Source organism: Malus domestica, chromosome 11 (assembly GCF_042453785.1).
Source record: "Malus domestica chromosome 11, GDT2T_hap1".
NCBI lineage: Eukaryota > Viridiplantae > Streptophyta > Magnoliopsida > Rosales > Rosaceae > Malus > Malus domestica.
Genome location: NC_091671.1, coordinates 33,654,860 through 33,674,467, shown reverse-complemented (window position 1 = coordinate 33,674,467; position 19,608 = coordinate 33,654,860). Strand labels below are relative to the sequence as shown.

The window sequence follows — 19,608 nt, the reverse complement described above, 5'->3', positions numbered from 1 at the left end:
AATAAACACTTAAGAGTTAATGTTATACTTCCTTTAAGTATAAAATAAGATTTTGTGGTATCCACTAGTGTAAATATTTTAAATTGAAGATCAGATTTATTCATTGCATTCTTATAGGGTCGAGGAGTGTAGTTGTAAAAAATCATTAAAATTGGAGCTAAAATAACAGGTAAATTGTGATTTTTCGTTTATAACCGTCGATAACTTTTATTCTGTTACGTAATATCTGAATATTTATTTTTTTACAATTTTTTATGTAAACAATCTTGGAGTGTGTACAAATAAGTTTAACGGTTGGATCGTTGAAAAAAGTTTCGTAGAATGCATATCAAGTCAAAACAGTAGATTAAACAAACATTTAAAGTTAATGTTATACTTCCCCATCAAGTATAAAATAAGATTTTGTGGTATTCACTAGTGTAAATATTTTAAATTGAAGATCGAACTCATTCAATGCATTCTTATAGGGTCAAGGAGAGTAGCTGTAAAAAATCATCAAAATCGGAGCTAAAGTAACTGTTAAATTGTGATTTTTTTGTTTATAACCATCGAAAACTTTTGTTCTATTAACCTAATCTCTAAATGTTTGTTTTTTGTGATTTTTTTTGTATGCGATCTCGGAGTGTGTACAAACAAGTTTGACGGTTAGATCATTAAAAAACACTTAGTAGAATGCGTATTGCATCAAAACGATAGATTAAACAATCACTTAGAGTTAATGTTATACTTCCATTAAGTATAAAATAAGATTTTGTGTTATCCACTAGTGTAAATATTTTAAATTGAAGATCAAATTTATTCATTACATTCGTATAGGGTTGAGGAGTGTAATTGTAAAAAATCATTAAAATCGAAGTTAAAATAACCGTTAAATTGTGAATTTTCGTTTATAACCGTCGAAAACTTTTGTTCCGTTACGTAATCTCTAAATGTTTGTTTTTTACGATTTTTTACATATGCGATCTTGTTGACGGTTAGATCATTGAAACTAATTTAGTAGAATACATATCTCCGTTAAATTTGCCTAAATTTTGAAGTGGGAAAAGTAATTTGTGCTAAATTTTTATTTAGGTTTTTCACTTATTGATTAGACAATATTTAGTTTGTGTGATGACATTTTCATTGTACAATTCTCTTTTTATTTATTTATTGCATATTTTACATGGATTATTATCTATTAAACCAAAAATGTAAAAATTATCTATTAAACCAAACAAATTTTTTATTTAATTTTTAAAACATATTCTATTTAAATAAATATTATTTATTTATTTATTACACCAAACAATTATTATTTTATTTTTAAAAATCGTAACAAAATTTTTGGGGTGAATTTAAAATTTTCAGAGGGAATTTTGGTGACATTTTTGCCGCCATTTTTTTCTGTCGGTTATAACCGACATTAATGAAATGTTTCTGTCGGTTTTTATTTTTAAAAAATGTTTCTGTCGTTTTTAACCGACAGTAATGAAAATTTTCAAAATAAAACCCCTCCATCTCTTCCTTACGCCGGTGCTTCTCCCTTTCTCATTTCCTTCTCCTTCTAGTGAAGCTATCTGTGTAGCTTATAATAGTTTTGCCAGGCCCGAGCCGTTTGTTTCTGATGAGCAGAAGGTAGCTGACAAAGATGATGACGTCTACCATTTTATAAGCTACTTGCCTGTCGATGGCGTCCTATATGAGCTTGATGGACTGAAGGAATGACCTATTAGCCTTAGACAGTGCCCCAGCGGACAAGGTGACATGGAATGGCTGCAGATGGTGCAACCTGTAATCCAGGAACGCATCGAAAGGTATTCCAAAAGTGAGATAAGGTTCAATCTCTTGGCCATTATCAAGAATAGGAAAGAGATGTATACTGCTCAGCTCAAGGAACTCCAAAAGAAAAGATAGCGTATTTTGCAGTAGCTGTCTGCTTTACAGCAAGAGAGAGCGGTTGACGGGGGCAAGTTTGAAGTGCTGAACAAAGCTCTTCGGAAATCAATGCTGGGATCGAGGGTGTCACCGAGAAGATCTTGATGGAAGAAGAGAAATGTAAGAAGTGGAGAACAGAGAACATTCACAGGAAGCACAACTGCATTCCATTTCTGTTTAACTTCCTGAAGATTCTTGCCGAGAAGAAGCAGTTGAAGCCTTTTATCGAGAAGGCGAAGCAGAAGGCAGGCAACACCAGATGAAAGTGGGATTCTGGGGTTATTTTAACATGTTTTCGTGAGGTTACTCGTTAAACTTTGAAGATATTTTGGTGAGACATTCCCCGGAACTAATTTTTTTTTTTTTTTTTTTGTCTCTCTCTCTCTGGCTGTGTCTCTCTCTCTGACTTGAAGAATTTTGTGTTGTTTATTTCAGTGGGTTGAAAGTTGTTGGTGGTGGTGCTACAAGCAGATGTCGTCGCTCAGAACGGTTAGCACAGCATTATGGTGCTGATGCTGAAACCCAGATGCGGAGGTGAAGCATAAGAGCAGGAGGAGAAGCAGAGGAGGTACGGATCGAGATAACCCAGAAAGGGTTTGCTGGGTTTAGAGTTAGATTAGTTATGCAAGCATGGAGTGGTTTGATGGTGAGCTTGCATGTCTGTGCTGTTGTTGTTGGGTTGCTGAAATTAGAGTTGTGAGTGTGGGGATGGTGACGATGAAAGAACGTGGGTGTGGCAGCCATTTTTACAGCGTTTTAGAGTTAATGCAAAAAAAAATTTTATTATTAATATATTTGCTGTCGGTTTTAGCCGACAAGAATGTTTTTTATTCTAATTAATAAACTATATGTCGGTTATAGCCGACAGAATTTCTGGCGGTTTTTATACTTTCTATCGTTTTCATCCGACATAAATTTCCTTATTTAATTATTATAAATATATATCCTGTCGGTTATAACCGACAAGATTTCTATCGGTTTTATAGTATTTTCTATCGAAAAATTCATTTCCTGACACTGGCAAATCTGTCGCTTATTATATCCACCACTGCATCCATTTTCTGTCGGATTTTGCTTAAAATCTGACAGTAATTTATGTTTTTTGGCGATTTTTGAACCGCCAGTTATAGATAATTTTGTAGTATTGAACTATAGGCAATTCTCCCTGTGTTTTCTAATTCAAATGAAAGTAGTTCTTCTCATACCTTAGTTGCCAATCCTAGAGAGCACAATATGTAAACAAGGCTGCAAACAAGTGTCATATCTAGAAAAAATATGCAGCATTCTTGGCTTTTTGCCCACAACTAACATCACTGCAACTCTTTGATTCACGTGATGATTCTTCTACTAATGTTGTCTCTAGAGGTTTTTCATTTGTTGCTGATATATATGAGTCTGAGGAACCTAAAACATTCAGAATTGCTTCTTAACAACCACGATGGCAGAAAGCCATGCAGGAAAAATATGATGCTTTGAAAACACAAGGTACATGGATTTTGGTTCCACCACCAAAGAAAAGGTATATAAGGTTATGAAAAATTCAGATGGTTCCATTTCAAGATTTAAGGCTCGATTGGTAGCTTAGGGATTTAGCTAAGAACAAGGGCTTGACTACTAAGAAACTTTTAGTCTAGTGGTAAGACACACCACAGTTAGACTTATTTTAGCTCTTGTTGCACAACATGGTTGGAATTTGAGACAATTAGACATCAACAAAGCATTTTTGCATGGAGATCTTGAAAATGAAGTATATATAAAGCAACCACAGGGATTTGTAGATTCAAATCATCCAAATCATGTGTGTAGACTTGTTAAATCACTATATGGACTTAAACAAGCTCCCAAAGCTTGGAATGCAAAGTTTACAAGTTATTTGCCAGTTCTAGGTTTTAAAACCTCATTATTTGATACCAGTCTATTTGTCAAAGTGGATGGGGAAGATGTTGCAATCCTTTTACTATATGTTGATGACATAATTCTTACTGGTTCAAATCCATCAAAAATGCAGTTTGTTATTTCAAGTCTTGCAGAGGTGTTTGATCTCAAAGACATGGGTAGGTTAACCTACTTTCTGGGATTACAAGTTACATATTAAAAAATGGTTCCTTGTTTATCAGTGAAGAAAAATATATCAAGGAATTGCTCAAGAAGGCAGGCATGGAACATTGTAAACCAACTTCAAAGAAGGCAAGAATATGGCAGATCCAAATCAATACAAGAGCATTGTAGGTGCTCTACAATACCTTACCTTCACGAGACCAGACATTGCACACTCTGTGAATATGGTATGCCAATTTATGACAAAGCCCTCTGAGTTACATTTCTTTCTACTAAAGAGAATCCTGAGATACTTGCAAGGAACATTGCATTGTTGTTTGACATAACAAAGACACCAGATTTTCAACTCAATGCATATTCTGACTCGGATTGGGTTGCTGATATAAACACACGAAGGTCAATCACTAGATATGTGGTATATCTCGGGTGTAATCCAATATCATGGCAGTTTAAGAAACAACCAACTGTATCAAGGAGTTCAACAGAGGCATAATACAAGGCATTGGCACACTATGCTATTGATGTGTATTGGATACTATATGTTCTCAAAGATGTCCATCAGTTTATATTTTCTCCTCCCTATCTTCACTATGATAATCTTTCTGCATTGGTACTAAGCTCAAATCTTGTTTTTCATTCACAGATAAAACATTTAGACACGGATTATCACTTTGTTAGAGAAAAAGTGCAGAAATGTGATATGTTGATGCAATACATTCATACTGAAGATCAGGTGGCAGACATACTTACAAAAGGGTTGCATAGCCTAATATTTCTTCGACATTGCAGCAAACTTAGCTAGGTGGCTTAGGGGGTTCCAAGAACACCTAGCTAAGTTTGAGAGGGGGGTAATAATCAATATGTAATGTACTGTTATGATTTGTGGTTATAAGGATTGGATTAGTTTGAAATTAGTTAGGAGTGTTGGTGTAAGAAATAAGTTTGTTAGTAGGGTATTATAGTAATTGAAGGAGTAAGGAGGTTTCTATAAAAGCTAAAGTGTACTTGCCATGTATGAGATTATGAAATACAAAGTCACATTTTCAGTTTCATTCTCTCTCTCTCTCTCTCTCTCTCTCTCTCTCTCTCTCTCTCTCTCTCTCTCTCTCTCTCTCTCTCTCTCTCTACCTTTCTTTGCTTGAATTTACATTGGTTATCAAAAATATCACTAATTGAAGCATAGAATCCTAATTCATATGGTTCAATATTTTAGTTGTTAGGGTATTGGGTTTCAACATAGGCATTTTGGATTCGAAACTCTCCCTACTCTATTTTATTTTTTTTATGACGAACCCTTCCCTAAATTATTATAATAGCATCGAACTCCCTTATCTCTTAATAATAAAAAAAATAAAAAAAAGGGATAATCCTAATCCTAAATTATTGACCCTACTTCCATAATCCATAGGTACTGCCTTTTACTTTTCCATATGATGCGCTATGTTAGCTCAATCAGACTTGCCTACTATTTGCTTCTATGTTTCAAAGGATTTAGACTTTCCATAAGCAAAATGATATTTTTTTTAGTGCTAATAACAATTTTCTTCCATAATTAAGATTAACTAAACTTTTCAAAATTTTAACCTGAATGATTTTGGGTGTAACTTATCAACATTCCTCACATGCATGGGTAAAAATTTTAACCTAAATAATTTTGAGTGTAACTTAATCAAGAGTCCTCACATGCATGTACAATCATATCAAAGGCACTCGATCGTTGCCCTAATTTTTTCAGAAATGATTGCCTATCAAAATTCAAAGCTTTCCCTGTACATTGTACAATTTCGACCAACGTTACATTTGAAAACAGGCTTGACCCCATATCATGTTGATGGCCAGTTTTTAGTCCCATTCCCATCTTTGTCCCGTTCCCAACAAATTTGATGAACCTATATAAAGAAATTATGAACTAAGAGCAATTTACTTCAAACATATGTTTGTCTACGTTATCAGAGTAGTAAAATTTTGGTAGAGTTGTCTACGCCATATCTCACATTGAGTTTGAAACGGCATGTGGTTCGACAAAACCAAAATAAGATAAGGGCTTATGACTTTATAAAAAGTATCATGACGACTAAACCTACCTAAGTTTTTGTCCTAACCAAGATTATGGAAGTAAGCGTAATTGCCGGGAAAATTTAAACCAGTGAAATATGAGTGTCGAGGAAGCTAAGCTGAAGTCATAAATTCACATGAGCCTATAATTGTAATCAGCAGATACAGCACCGTGATACGCTATAACACCACTTTGATGGGAAAAGGAAAAGCCAAAGCCAATCCAAAGACCACAATGTACACGAACAAAGGAAGATTTGCCTGCCCATCCCACATCTTGTATTGCCTTAATTATTAATTAAAAGGAGCATACTCAAAGAACTTTTAAAAATAGAAAAAGATTTTAATGAAAGTGACAATAGACGTGCATAAAATTAACTTTTTTGTCGCTTACATGTAAAGGCTTGATACCTAATAAATATTAGGGTTCTTAGGAAATAAGCGTAAAAGTGCAAGTTGGATTGTAGTTTCTAATTCAGCCCTAAAGATTTTAAGCTCGAATTTGAAAAGATTGGATGAAAATTGGTATGCATATATAGATTTCGAAATTTTGAATTTCCGACCTGAAAATTTCTGAAATAGTCCAAACTTTTTATATGAAAAATTATTTTCCATCTTTTTATACTTATTTTTATAAAAGATTATATTAACTAACTCAACTTTTTGTATTTTTATCATGTTCGTTGTGAGTTTTAGATACATATTACATTGAAAATGATAAGCCTCATAGTGTACTATAGAATTAATACATTTATACACAAGCATTTATCAAATATTTCGAATATTGGTCTAAAAAGATAAATAAACTTCCCATAAATAACATCTAAAAATTAAAGAAAAGTAAAACCAAGAGCCACCCAAACTCCCCACCAACCTACCAACAGCCATGCACCCGACCCGTCGCAACAACACCATTCCGTCGTCGGCAACGCTCCTCATTGCTAGCGAAACCTCCACTTGTTTAGGTCTTGTATAAACGAAGAGAACAGTGAAAAATGATGATATGGAGGCGTCAATATTTCAACACCAGTGTTCTACTTTTGGTAGTAAATATTCCATTTTGTATCTTTCGATCTAGCTAGTGCTATAGGTTCGTATAATATTTTCTTTTTCAAAAGCAGAACAGAATGATTTCGCTTCAGACAGTCCATTTTTCAGAAAGCCAGAGAATTTATAGTATAATATTGACTATAATATTAGCGATTGATTATTATGTTGTTTAGTTTCGTGTCAGTTTCAAACGCAAGTGGTAATAGTTTTATGAATAAAATTATTTTGAAGGAAGTTTTAACGAAAAATCTGCAGTACTATTCATATTAATGAAAAATTATATTTTTACGTTAAAAAGTCAAATTTGGTACTATTTGCTTTATCCTTTATTTTACCTTTATTGTTAAAACTCAAAGTTTTTCAAGTAATTTTCATTAGTTTTCCTTATTTTGAAACGTACAGAGTTTTCTTTGTCCATAAAACAAAATAATATAAAATTAGGTGAAAGCACACTTACCAGATTTTAGGTGACCTTTCACCTGCCAGAAGAAGAAAACAACTTCGTATAAATGGACTGCAAATAAAACAATTCATTTGAAAAGTAAATTTCCATGTTTTGGACAAAACAAAAATAATTCGACCAAAAGAGGGACATCACAAAAATAATATTTTGTATGTATTAAAGTAAAGAAATTAATAAATATCATAAATGTAATAAAACCTCCTCAAGCGAACAACTACATATAAATATGGATCTAAACCCTCAACTTAAAATTTATGGAGTCATACATGCAGGTTCATGTGAGCCGTAGATTTAAATCATTGTTCTTATTTACCAAACTAAAACTCATTAGTGATATCACGAAGTTGCGTCTCTGATTTCTATATATCATTTTTTTCTGCTTATTTAATTATTTTGTTGCCTTTTCACAATAAAATATGTTCTTTATTATGCTTCACTTTATCTATAGTTAATTGATTACCTATTTAGAACTGTAAACTTTGTTTAGTGATCTTATTGACTACTCTTGGAAGAAAATAAGAACCGAGTGAAAAGTGACGTACGAGGTTCAATCTCGGTGGACATTTTTTTGTCCTTGATGCTATATGGATTACAAAAATAATTAAAAGAATACGTTAACGCTCAATCACTTTTCTAAAAATCGAAGGTTATAAATGATTGGACGCTTAATTTGTTGAGTAATAGTTGGTAATTACTATGGATTGAATCTATTTATAAAAAGGTAGTATATATATCAACATCGCTACGTAATGTTGTTAATCCACATGTAGGCGGATGCATGTATGGGTCCGGATGGGTCTCAGACCACTCATAAATGTTAGAGTATATATAGAATATGGATGGTGGGGATTATGACACATGGTCCTAGTTAAACAGTTGAGGTAGTTAGGATTGTGTGATTCAGATAAGAAGAAAAGATTGTATCTTAGTGAGTAAGATTGGTATAGATTAGAGAAAATATTCATTCATATAAGTGTAGTATCGGTGTAATCAAAAGATAAGAAAATACAAGAAGAAAAGTTCTTTCTCTCTCTCTCTCTAAACACCTCTCTCTATTTCTCCATTCTTCTGCTAATCCTCTGATATTCTTCTCTGCATATTAGTTAACATGGTATCATCGTCTTGAAAGCCGCTGGAGCTTTCTCGATCCTTGGTTTGCTTCCGCTACGATTTCTACAATTTACTTTTGTGATCTGTTCTCTGCATATTCTTATCCTCTTTCTAGGAATTTTTGGGCATCATTATTGTCTCCAATTCTGTTATCTGTTCTTGGTGATTTCTTGCACACCAGGTGTTTGTGTTTTTGTCTCACTCAGTAGTTCTTACGATGGTTACTGCCAATCAATTACAAATCTTGCAATCACCGATCACCAACTTGATTTCCTCCGTATCTAATTCAGTTACTGTAAAGTTGGATGATTCCAACTATCTTCAATGGCAATTTCAGATGCAATTGATGCTCGAAGGCTATGGAATCATGGGGTTTGTTGATGGCACTACTTTGTGTCCTCCACAATTTTCTTCATCTACGTCCTCCATAGTTGAAACTGATGAGTTCAAGATTTGGAAGATGCATGACAGGGCTCTTATGCAACTTCTTACTACAACATTGTCTTCTTCTGCTATTTCTTGTGTCATTGGCAGCACCAGTTCACGAGATCTTTGGATTCGCCTTCAAGAACAGTTTTCTACTGTTAGTCGTACATCGATTTTTCAGATGAAGGTTGATCTTCAAAATATCAAAAAGGGATCGGATTCTGTCTCTCTTTATCTGCAACGAATTAAAGCTGCACGGGATTATCTTGCAGTTGCTGGGGTTATCTTTGCTGATGAAGATATTGTGATCTTGGCTCTCAATGGTCTTCCAGCAGAATACAACACTTTTCGCTGTGTTGTTCATGGACGGGAAAGTGTCATATCTCTCAAAGAGTTTCGGACTCAGTTACTTGCCGAGGAAGCTATTGTTGAGAACATTTCGTCTATGCCGTCTTTATCTGTTATGGTGGCCAAGACTAATGATCAAGACTCACGTAGTTATTCTGTTGGGAATTCTTCTACAAATGGGTTTCATCATAATAGTCAATCATTCAACAATGGTGGTGGTAATTATGGGTTTCATGGCAATTCTAGTCAATCCCAATTTTTCAATGGTGGCAGTCGATCCAAGTATAAAGGTAAAGGGAAATTTACCAATAATCAAGGACAACGGTATTACAATTCCAAACCTGTGGTACATGATTATGGTCCTAGTATTCTTGGGACTCCTTCGTCTTTCCATAATGGTGCATCTTCGTCCAGTGTTATTTGTCAGATTTGCTCTAAACAAGGCCATTCTGCTGCTGTTTGTAACTATAGAGCTGCTGTTTGTAACAAAACAAATCATACTGCTCGAACTTGTTTCTTCAGGAATAAGTCTCCCAATCAAGTTCCACCCATGACGGCCATGAATACCACGTATTCAAGATCAGTACCCTCCAATCCTATGTTGTCATCAACAATGGTCAACTCTTCACCTGTATCTCCAACTACTCAATATTCCCCTGAAGTTTGGCTCACTGATTCAGGGGCCACAAACCACATGACTGCGAATATGAGGAATTTGAGCTTAGCAACACCATATCCTGTTACTGAAACTGTCCAGACTGCCAATGGGGAAGGTTTGCAAGTGTCTCACATCGGCACTTCTCTTTTGCGAACTTCACAACATCCTTTAACACTGAATTCAGTTCTTTATGTGCCTAGATTATCTCATAATCTTTTATCTGTGCATCGATTATGTTTGGACAACAATTGTTGGCTGATTTTCGATGCTTTCTCTTTTTGGATCCAGGACAAGGCCACAGGGAGAATCTTGTTCCAAGGAGTATGCAATAATGGACTTTATCCTATACCATCATTTATCCCACACCAGTCTGCATCAACATAAAAAATCATGGCTTGCTTGGGAAATCTAGTCAATTCAACTGTTTGGCACAATCGCTTAGGTTATCATTCCAACTCCGTTTCCTCTACAATGCTTAAGAAGTCTAGCATAGTGTCTGTACATGATACATCTCCTACAATGTGTCAAAGTTGCCTAGAGGGTAAATTTAGCAGATTACCTTTCCAATCTGTACAAACTAGGTCTGTGGTTCCTTTTGAGGTCATACATAGTGACTTGTGGGGTCCTGCACCTTGTCAATCTTTAGATGGGTAGAAGTACTATGTCTTGTTCACAGATGAATGTACTAGATTCACTTGGATTTTCTCATTGATAAATAAATCAGATCTTTTCCCTACCTTCGTGTCTTTCTATCATCATGTCTACACTCAATTTACAACCCAAATTAAAATTCTTCAAAGTGATGGGGGAGGAGAGTTTATCAGTAAGAAGTTTCAAACATTTCTCACTAACAAGGGTATTTTTCATCAGCTTTCATGTCCTTATACTCCTGAACAAAACGGGTTGGCTGAACGTAAACATAGACATATTGTTGAAACTGCCCTTACACTGTTGCAAACTGCTCATTTACCTCCATTATTCTGGACTTATGCATGCCATACAGCCACTTACTTAATTAATCGAATGTCAACCACTGTTCTTCACAACAAATCACCCTTTGAAATATTATACAATGTTGTTCCTCTCATTTCTCATTTAAGGGTGTTTGGTTGTTCTTGCTATCCTCTTCTTAAACCATATAATAGTTCCAAATTACAACCTAAAACCTCTAGATGCTTATTTTTAGGCTATGCTTCTCATTACAAAGGGTACATATGTTATCATTTGCCAACCAAAACAACCTATGTTTCTCAACATGTGTTATTCAATGAACATGAATTTCCTTTTTCATTAAACTCAGTTTCTTCTATAGCTCAGGTTGTTCATCCCACTCAACCATTTGATACTATCCCAATTTCAGTTCCAAACCTTCAAAATGTGCTCAGTACACCAGCTTCAGATACTCAAGTCCAATCTTCATCTCCCACTAGTGCTACTCCATATCCTGATTCTTCATCACCTCAAATACCTGATCAGTCATCTCCATCACGTAATCTTTCATCTGTCATGCATACAGAGTCATCTCCATGGTCCATTGAGTCCACAGATCCATCCCTGCTACCTAGTGTGTCTGATCCTGCTCCTACACCTTCTTCACAGTCCATTATTGCTGCTCCATCTCCCACTCTTGTGGTCTCTGAATTTTGTCCTGAGAATCTCCAAGTGGTTCTTGAGATTCCACCTATGAACCTTCATCCTATGCAGACTCGATCCAAAAGTGGCATTGTGAAACATAAAGCTCTGTATGTATCAGTTTGTGATTATGGGGGTGTGGATCTTCTTACTACTGAACCTGCAACTTATATATCAGCCTTAAAAGTACCAGTGTGGCATGCTGCTATGAATGAAGAGATTGCTGCCTTACATTCTCAAGGAACCTGGAGCTTGGTGGATCTTCCTCGTAATAAATATCTTGTCGGATGCAAGTGGGTATTTAAAATCAAAAGGAACTCTGATGGTACAATTGGGAGATACAAAGCTCGTCTTGTCGCTAAAGGGTTTAATCAGGAGTATGGTCTAGATTATGGGGAGACGTTCAGCCCTGTTGTTAAACCGACAACGGTCAGGCTAGTTTTGGCGTTGGCAGCTCATCATGACTGGCATTTACATCAGTTGGATGTCAAAAACGCTTTTCTTCATGGCTTACTTCAAGAAGAAGTGTATATGACTCAACCTTCGGGATTTGAAGATCCTCACCATTCTCTTAAAGTTTGTAAATTGCATAAGTCCCTCTATGGCCTCAAGCAAGCTCCCCGAGCTTGGAACGACAGGTTTACAAGTTTTCTGCCTAAGTTGGGGTTTCTTAATACATATGCTGATTCCTCTCTCTTTGTAAAAGGTTCTGGGGCTTCCATTGTGATTTTGTTGCTCTATGTGGATGATATTATAGTAACTGGGAGTGCTGGTGACATGATTGCCCAGGTTATTTCAGATTTGACCAAAGAATTTGATCTTAAAGATCTGGGATCTCTGCATTATTTTCTTGGGATACAAATTTCATGGACAACTGATGGCTTGTTTCTATCTCAAGAGAAATATATCAAGGATTTACTACTCAAGACTGACATGTCTGATTCTAAGCCATGTGCAACTCCCTGTTTACCTTATTCCAGGTTATTGAATGATGATGGGGAACCCTTTAACAATCCTAGTCTCTATAGAAGCATCGTTGGAGCCTTGCAATACTTGGTCTTCACACGGCCTAACATTGCCTTCTCTGTTCACCAAGTTTGCCAATTTATGCAATTTCCTCCGGCTTCTCATTTTCTGGCTGTTAAGAGAATCTTGCGGTATCTCAAAGGGACTATAGCACACGGCATTCGATATACCAGAGGCAACTTATCACTTCGATCCTTTAGTGATGCTGATTGGGCTGGCGATCCTAACGATAGGCGATCTACCACATGTGTGATTGTGTTTCTTGGTCCTAATCCTATTTCTTGGGTCTAAAAAAAACAACAAACAGTTTCGCGGTCATCAACGGAAGCTGAATATCGTGCTTTATCATCAGCTGCTGCTGAACTGGATTGGTTGCAGCAATTGTTTCAGGTTCTGCATGTTTCAATTCCTCATCCACCCGTAATGTTTTGTGACAACTTATCTGCCATCGCTTTGTCATTCAATCCAGTTCAACATCAACGTACAAAACATATAGAGGTGGACGTGCATTTTGTCCGAGAACGAGTTGCAAGTAAGAAGCTCGTAGTGCAGTTTGTTTCTTCTTCCGAGCAGTTTGCTAACATCCTCACAAAAGGACTAAGTTCACCTCTATTCAATACTCATTGCAACAATCTCATGCTTGGGCCATCCCACCATGAGCTTGCGGGGGGATGTTAGAGTATATATAGAATATGGATGGTGGGGATTATGACACATGGTCCTAGTTAAACAGTTGAGGTAGTTAGGATTGTGTGATTCAGATAAGAAGAAAAGATTGTATCTTAGTGAGTAAGATTGGTATAGATTAGAGAAAATATTCATTCATATAAGTGTAGTATCGGTGTAATCAAAAGATAAGAAAATACAAGAAGAAAAGTTCTTTCTCTCTCTCTCTCTAAACACCTCTCTCTATTTCTCCATTCTTCTGCTAATCCTCTGATATTCTTCTCTGCATATTAGTTAACAATAAATTCGAAAAAGTGCATATGAGGACCTCTGAGGACCATCCAATGGATTCCCTCTTCCACTACCTACTCAGATCATTGAGTAGTCCTCAATAATTCTCACAAGCACTTTTTTACACTTCTAGGTATTCCCGGAACCACCCAGGTCTATACATGCATCCGCCTCTAGTTGGTATCGGACGAAAATCAAGCCCATGTGTGCGTCATAAATTTCCAAATCCAATTCTCAATTTTCATCGTTTGTGGTAACTAGAAAATGAAATGTTATGGCGATGGAGGTGGAGGGTACTTGAAAGATGCATGTCACTGTTACTAAAGATCAAAATCGATCAGTCGGAATCATGAGCTGGTGGAATATTACACAGTACGTGGGTATAAAACTTGCTGAGTGGTCGGTCCACTAAAAGTGTGTTCACATGCAACTCATCAACTTGGATGTTTTATATGTATCTATCTCTTTGTCCACTTGCAACTAATTAACTTTGGATGTTTCATCAACTTGCACGTGACGACGCGTGATAGATCCGGTACCTTTGATTTGTTTTTTTTTATCTGTACCACGGTAGTGATGTTCACACGCTACTGTTTATCTTGCACATATCTTTGTTAGTTTTTGTTTATTGATTTTCTTAATTTATTCGATTCGACGGTTGAAAATTAAGAGATATATGTGAGAAGTAAAAATGAGTGTATAAATATCACCACCCCATATATATATGCTACCAGGTCCTTTATCCAAATGGATTTTCATTTTTTTGGTAAAAATGAGGACTAGATGTGGTATCCACTCCATCTTGAACTTCAACAATCCAAACCATTTATTTTTCAAATTGCACTTCGTAGATTATCCTTGCCAAATATTGGTCAAATTGTAAAAAATAGTCTCGGATTGAATTGAATTTTTTGCAAGGATGATCCATGAATGATTATTCAAAACATATACTATTTGAATCGTTGAAATTCAATATGGAGTGAGACTCACAACTAGTCCTCATTTTTACAAAAAGATGGAAACCCTTTGGATAAAAGCTCTTGTTAAAAACATGCACATGTAATGAAGATGGTGAATGATGAGGTAAACAATATAATACGCGAGATTAACACTGATGACATTCAGATGTGATATTAATTGAGATTAAGGTGGTCAATTATAAAAAGAGGATAAAACATATGCTATACTTTAGAGTTTCTCCCGAGGAAACAATTCATGTTCTCTCTTTTGTGGTAGACAGTACTTTCCGGAATGACTGATATTTCAACAACCAGTTCCTACGATCTTACAACTCCAAATAAACAAATTAATGAACAATTTCAACTGCATACGTTGTACAATTCAACAGCTCAAATATGTCACTCGTACAAGTCTTTGATTAGGAATATATCACATGTTTTAAATCATACTCTATACCAAATATTCCCACTTCCAATAATAATTAATTGTTATAAAATACTCAAGTATATATGAGTCAAATGTTACATTATTTATACTAATATGAAAGTAGCACCTAATCCCATCAAATATAATTTATATAAATATTAATTAATTGTTATAAACTACTCCGTTTAATATCAAGTGCTGATGAAACATGGATGTTTTTATACATATACATACATACATACATACATATATATATATATGCTTAACCTACATAATTATAAAGAAAACCCAAATGAAAAATCCAAACTAGTGGTTTGCCAACCACAAGAAAAAAGAAGAAGAAGAAGGTATTTGATCCTTGCCTTTTGATGCTTAAAGCCTTAAAATATAGGTTGTAGTTTTCAATGAGAAATTGATTCATGCATCAAAAGGAACAGTTCAGACAGACGGGGAAAAAAACCTCTCTACATTCTTGTATTGAGTGTGAAATCGCTGAGATGCTAATTGCTTGATTGGAGAATGGAATGTTGGATCTTCTCAAAGAGGTTTGTACTTTGTAGGATGTCATGGTTTTGGGATGGAGTAGCCTCTTCTCCCGTTAAACTTTGAGAAATCAAAAAAATGAAATGTTGAATGATAACTTAAAGACATATTATCACTCATCATTTGACGTTCAAATATAATTTATATAAATACATGTTTTGACAACTACAATATGACTGTCGAGATGATGATTGTATTAGATACACATGTAACATCAAATTTCTATATATTTTAACAAACACCCGGCCGGCTAAACCAAAAAAATCTAGATCTGTGGCAATATGCCGTCAATATTGATCTCCTTGTCCTTTTCAACGGCATATATTTGTCCAATAAGATGAACAGAACATGCATATAGCTTATCACTTCACATTTCACATTAATTTGATTTATTTTCTCATTAGTTGATACGGTCTTTGTATTTATATGGTGTGACAGATCATAACAATATATCCTCTATTAATCAACTGATTAAATAAATATATTCAAGCTTAATTAATTTGGAATTAATGTAATAAATATTCAAATGCTGCATGGATTAGCAGTGTAAGCATATTCAATTATAGGCATGTTAACCAAAATGGTCATTCAAATTTGCCAAATTCCTACTTTGATTCTTAAGATTTAAAATTGATAAAAAAAAGTTTTCTAAGTTTGTCAACTGTCAATCATTTTGGTCTTTCCCGCAAAAAAAAATTTGTTAAACAAGGACCAGAATGACAAAAAAAACATAACTTCAATTTAATAAATAATGAGCCAAAATGATTTGACAACAATTAAGGATATTTTATCATTTTTTCAAGATTTAACACTTTCTTTTTTTTACAGAAAAGCCAAAATGATTGATGGTGCACAAACTAATAGACCAATTCTATTGATTTTAAATCTCATAAACCAAAATGATCAGAAATTATGTCAATCTCAAATATCATTTTGGCTAAAAAAACCTTCCATCAATCAACTTGCATATAAAGTCGTGGTTGTTGGGTGATAATCACTTGCAACGATCAATCAGCTCTACTCAATATTAATTAATCTTAAATAAATAAATTTGATTTATTCGTGTTAATATTTAGTGTTTATATTATTTACGAAGACGCAGACAAAGACGACCCACTTGTTTGAGGTAATGGATTAAAAGACCAAATGGAGGAAAGAGGACATGTTTGATGTCATATTTCAAGTGTGGTCCTGCAAACTAATAACACATTTCATTTTATTTGTGAAACGACAAGAAATGGATTCAGCTTTATGATCTCCATAGGCAGGAAGGCATGCATCCCTCAAGGAGAGTGAGGTAGGACGGAGTAAGATTTTCTCCCCTCTTATTTTTCCTCTCCTTCCCTCCCCTCTTATTTGAACAGTCACGGTTAAGCCACGTTAAAATCGTATATTAATTTTTTATAGCAAGAGAAAGACAAAATAAGAGAACGTGAGAGGAGGGGATGGAAGAGAATAAATAGAGAATGAGATAATTCTAGTCCAGGTAGGGCTCGAACACCAGTTCATGGCCCCTAACAAAAGGAAACAACAATATTGTTGCCTTTTCGGAACTAGAAGGGGTCTCGATAAAGATTGGAACAAAGTTTGGTTGCTGAACAATAAGCTAGAGGTTCTGCTATATAACAAATATAGCTGCTTTTTGGTTTGACAACTGTCTAGTTTTATATTTTTCTTCCAAACAATTATTCAGTTTGAAAAGTATCCCGTAAAAGACTAGAATGCCCTCACCTACTAATCTCTTTCAGTTCTTGATTACTCTGTAGAAAAATTACTCTCGCTTAATACAAAGAATTCATTAAATAATATGCCAAAAGTAAAAATTAACATTGGTGCATACCTAATGTATGAGGTGGGAAGATTAAATAGCGTCCATGACTTAGAAAAGATAAAAGAGTTAACTTTTATCTATAGAGAGTAATAGAACGAAAGAAAGTTCAACAGCGTCGGGGCCTCTAAAAAAAAGAAAATACGTGAAAATTTACACACATGCATAGCTTGTATGTAAAAAAAAGAGCATTATAGTCTATTACATGGGTATTTCTATTTTCTACTATTGATTAGTTTGTTAGAAAAGAAAAAAGAACTGAAAAAATGTCAAACCAAAGAGTCACATTAATTTTTTAAAAGAAATTGCTACTAATATCAGTAGCTAGCCAAGCTTTGCTCTAAAGTTTTACCATAAAGCAGAAAGATTCCAAAAATAGTGAGACATGGGCCGTCATTAGTCCGTACCTATTACATGTGACAGATAAGTACACAAAAATATTAAAAAATTAAAAGACAAAAATTATAAAAAGAACAAGAAAAGAGATTCGTGTGTTTTTAAAGTTGACCATTACAATAGCGTCTGTCAATAATATAAAGATAAGTATTAAAGAGGTTTTCTTGAAAGTATAACTTTATATAAAATATTCTATCACTTTATATTTTCGTTATAATATTTTATAATATTAAAATAAATTTTTTTATTAAATTGTGAAATGTCACAAGAATTATCTCTTTTTTTGTTTTCATAATTTTCTTTCTTCTCCTCTCACGTTTTGTTTTTCATCTTACTATTATTATAAAAAACTAATAAAAAATGTTAATATAATTTTACTGTAATCAAGAAAAAAAAAGAGAAAAATTAGAAAGAGAGAAGTTTTTTGCATTTCTAATTATCGATAACGTTATGTACTGTATATCCGTACCATACGGCTTGTGGAATTGAGTGCTTGACAGCTTGTAATATGGAAAAAGCGACAGGTGAAAAGAGAGGTGGCTTATCTGATTGCCACAGTTGTTTTGTCGTCCGCTTCACAATCGCACATGGGTATACGTGTTATCAATAATGCAACTAAAAGCGAAAGTACGGCTGCTCCTATATTATATATATAGAAAAAAGATTCGGTTTGAATTATTTGATTTAAATTTGATTCAATAGTTATAATTATTATAATTTAAAAAAAAAAAACTATCTATTTGTAACAATTATATTAAATTTTAATACTCCGGATCATTTAATTAAGACCGGATCTCTTCCCATGTATATATATATATAGCTAACTATCATTATATTAATATTTTAATTTGATTTTGCTTGGGTGTGGATCACATGTTGTACTAGTTTGATGTGTTGGATTTGAACAAGGCAATTGTATGGTTCAAATATTTCGCCTGTGTTTGTTGTATGTGTCCTCTGCATTAATTTGTCCTCGTTTGGAAAAGTCGTCGCAACCCTTTCATTTTCATTTTCTTGCAACAATCGCACGTGGTATTAAGTAGCAGAAAAAGTGAAAAACAAATTTAACTGCTAAAATACTTGTAGTATTAAATATTATGTATTATTAAAGTCACACTCATTTTTTGTGGTTATAAGACTATAGGTACTTAAATGCGGAAAGGGATCCCCGCCGGATCCTTTTCTTGGAGATCCTAGGGTTCCTGTAATCGTGATAATTCGTAGTATATCGTGCGGTCATAAATCATTTCAAAATTTAAAATTTAAAATTAAATATAAATAGTACTTAACGAAAACTAACCACACGATGTACGATGAACGGTCAAGATCACAGAATCCTTAGGATCCTCAGAAAAAGGATCCGGCGAGGATCCTTTTACCTTAAATGCTATAGGTGTAGAGTTTTTTATGAGAAGTGCAAAGTTTTGGTTCTATAGTTCGACGTGAATTTGATTGTTTTTTAGGCAATAACATGAATTTGATTAGACGTATGTAATTTCAATTGGTCCAATCAAGTTAGTAGTGTATTATTAATTTCATTAGGTTTAAAACTATTATTATGAGTTTGAATCTTGGCTCAACAGAAATGTTGTTCTTTTGTGACCGTAAGGCTACATATTCAAGTCGTAAAAATAATATCTTTACATAGTAAGAGTAAGTGTAAATGACTGCCTACAATAGACGTTCCTCTTCCGACTCTCAAAAAGTGATGTCGCGCTTTTTAAAACTAATTACGATAAATATTTAGATTGTTAACCA

General features: G+C 34.4%; 1 pseudogene; it reads left to right on the top strand.

Moving 5' to 3' along the window:
• The first annotated feature begins 1,467 nt into the window (after window positions 1-1,467).
• On the top strand, window positions 1,468-2,277 carry LOC103448818 (ubiquitin carboxyl-terminal hydrolase 2-like; annotated as a pseudogene).
• Window positions 2,278-19,608: the final 17,331 nt, after the last annotated feature.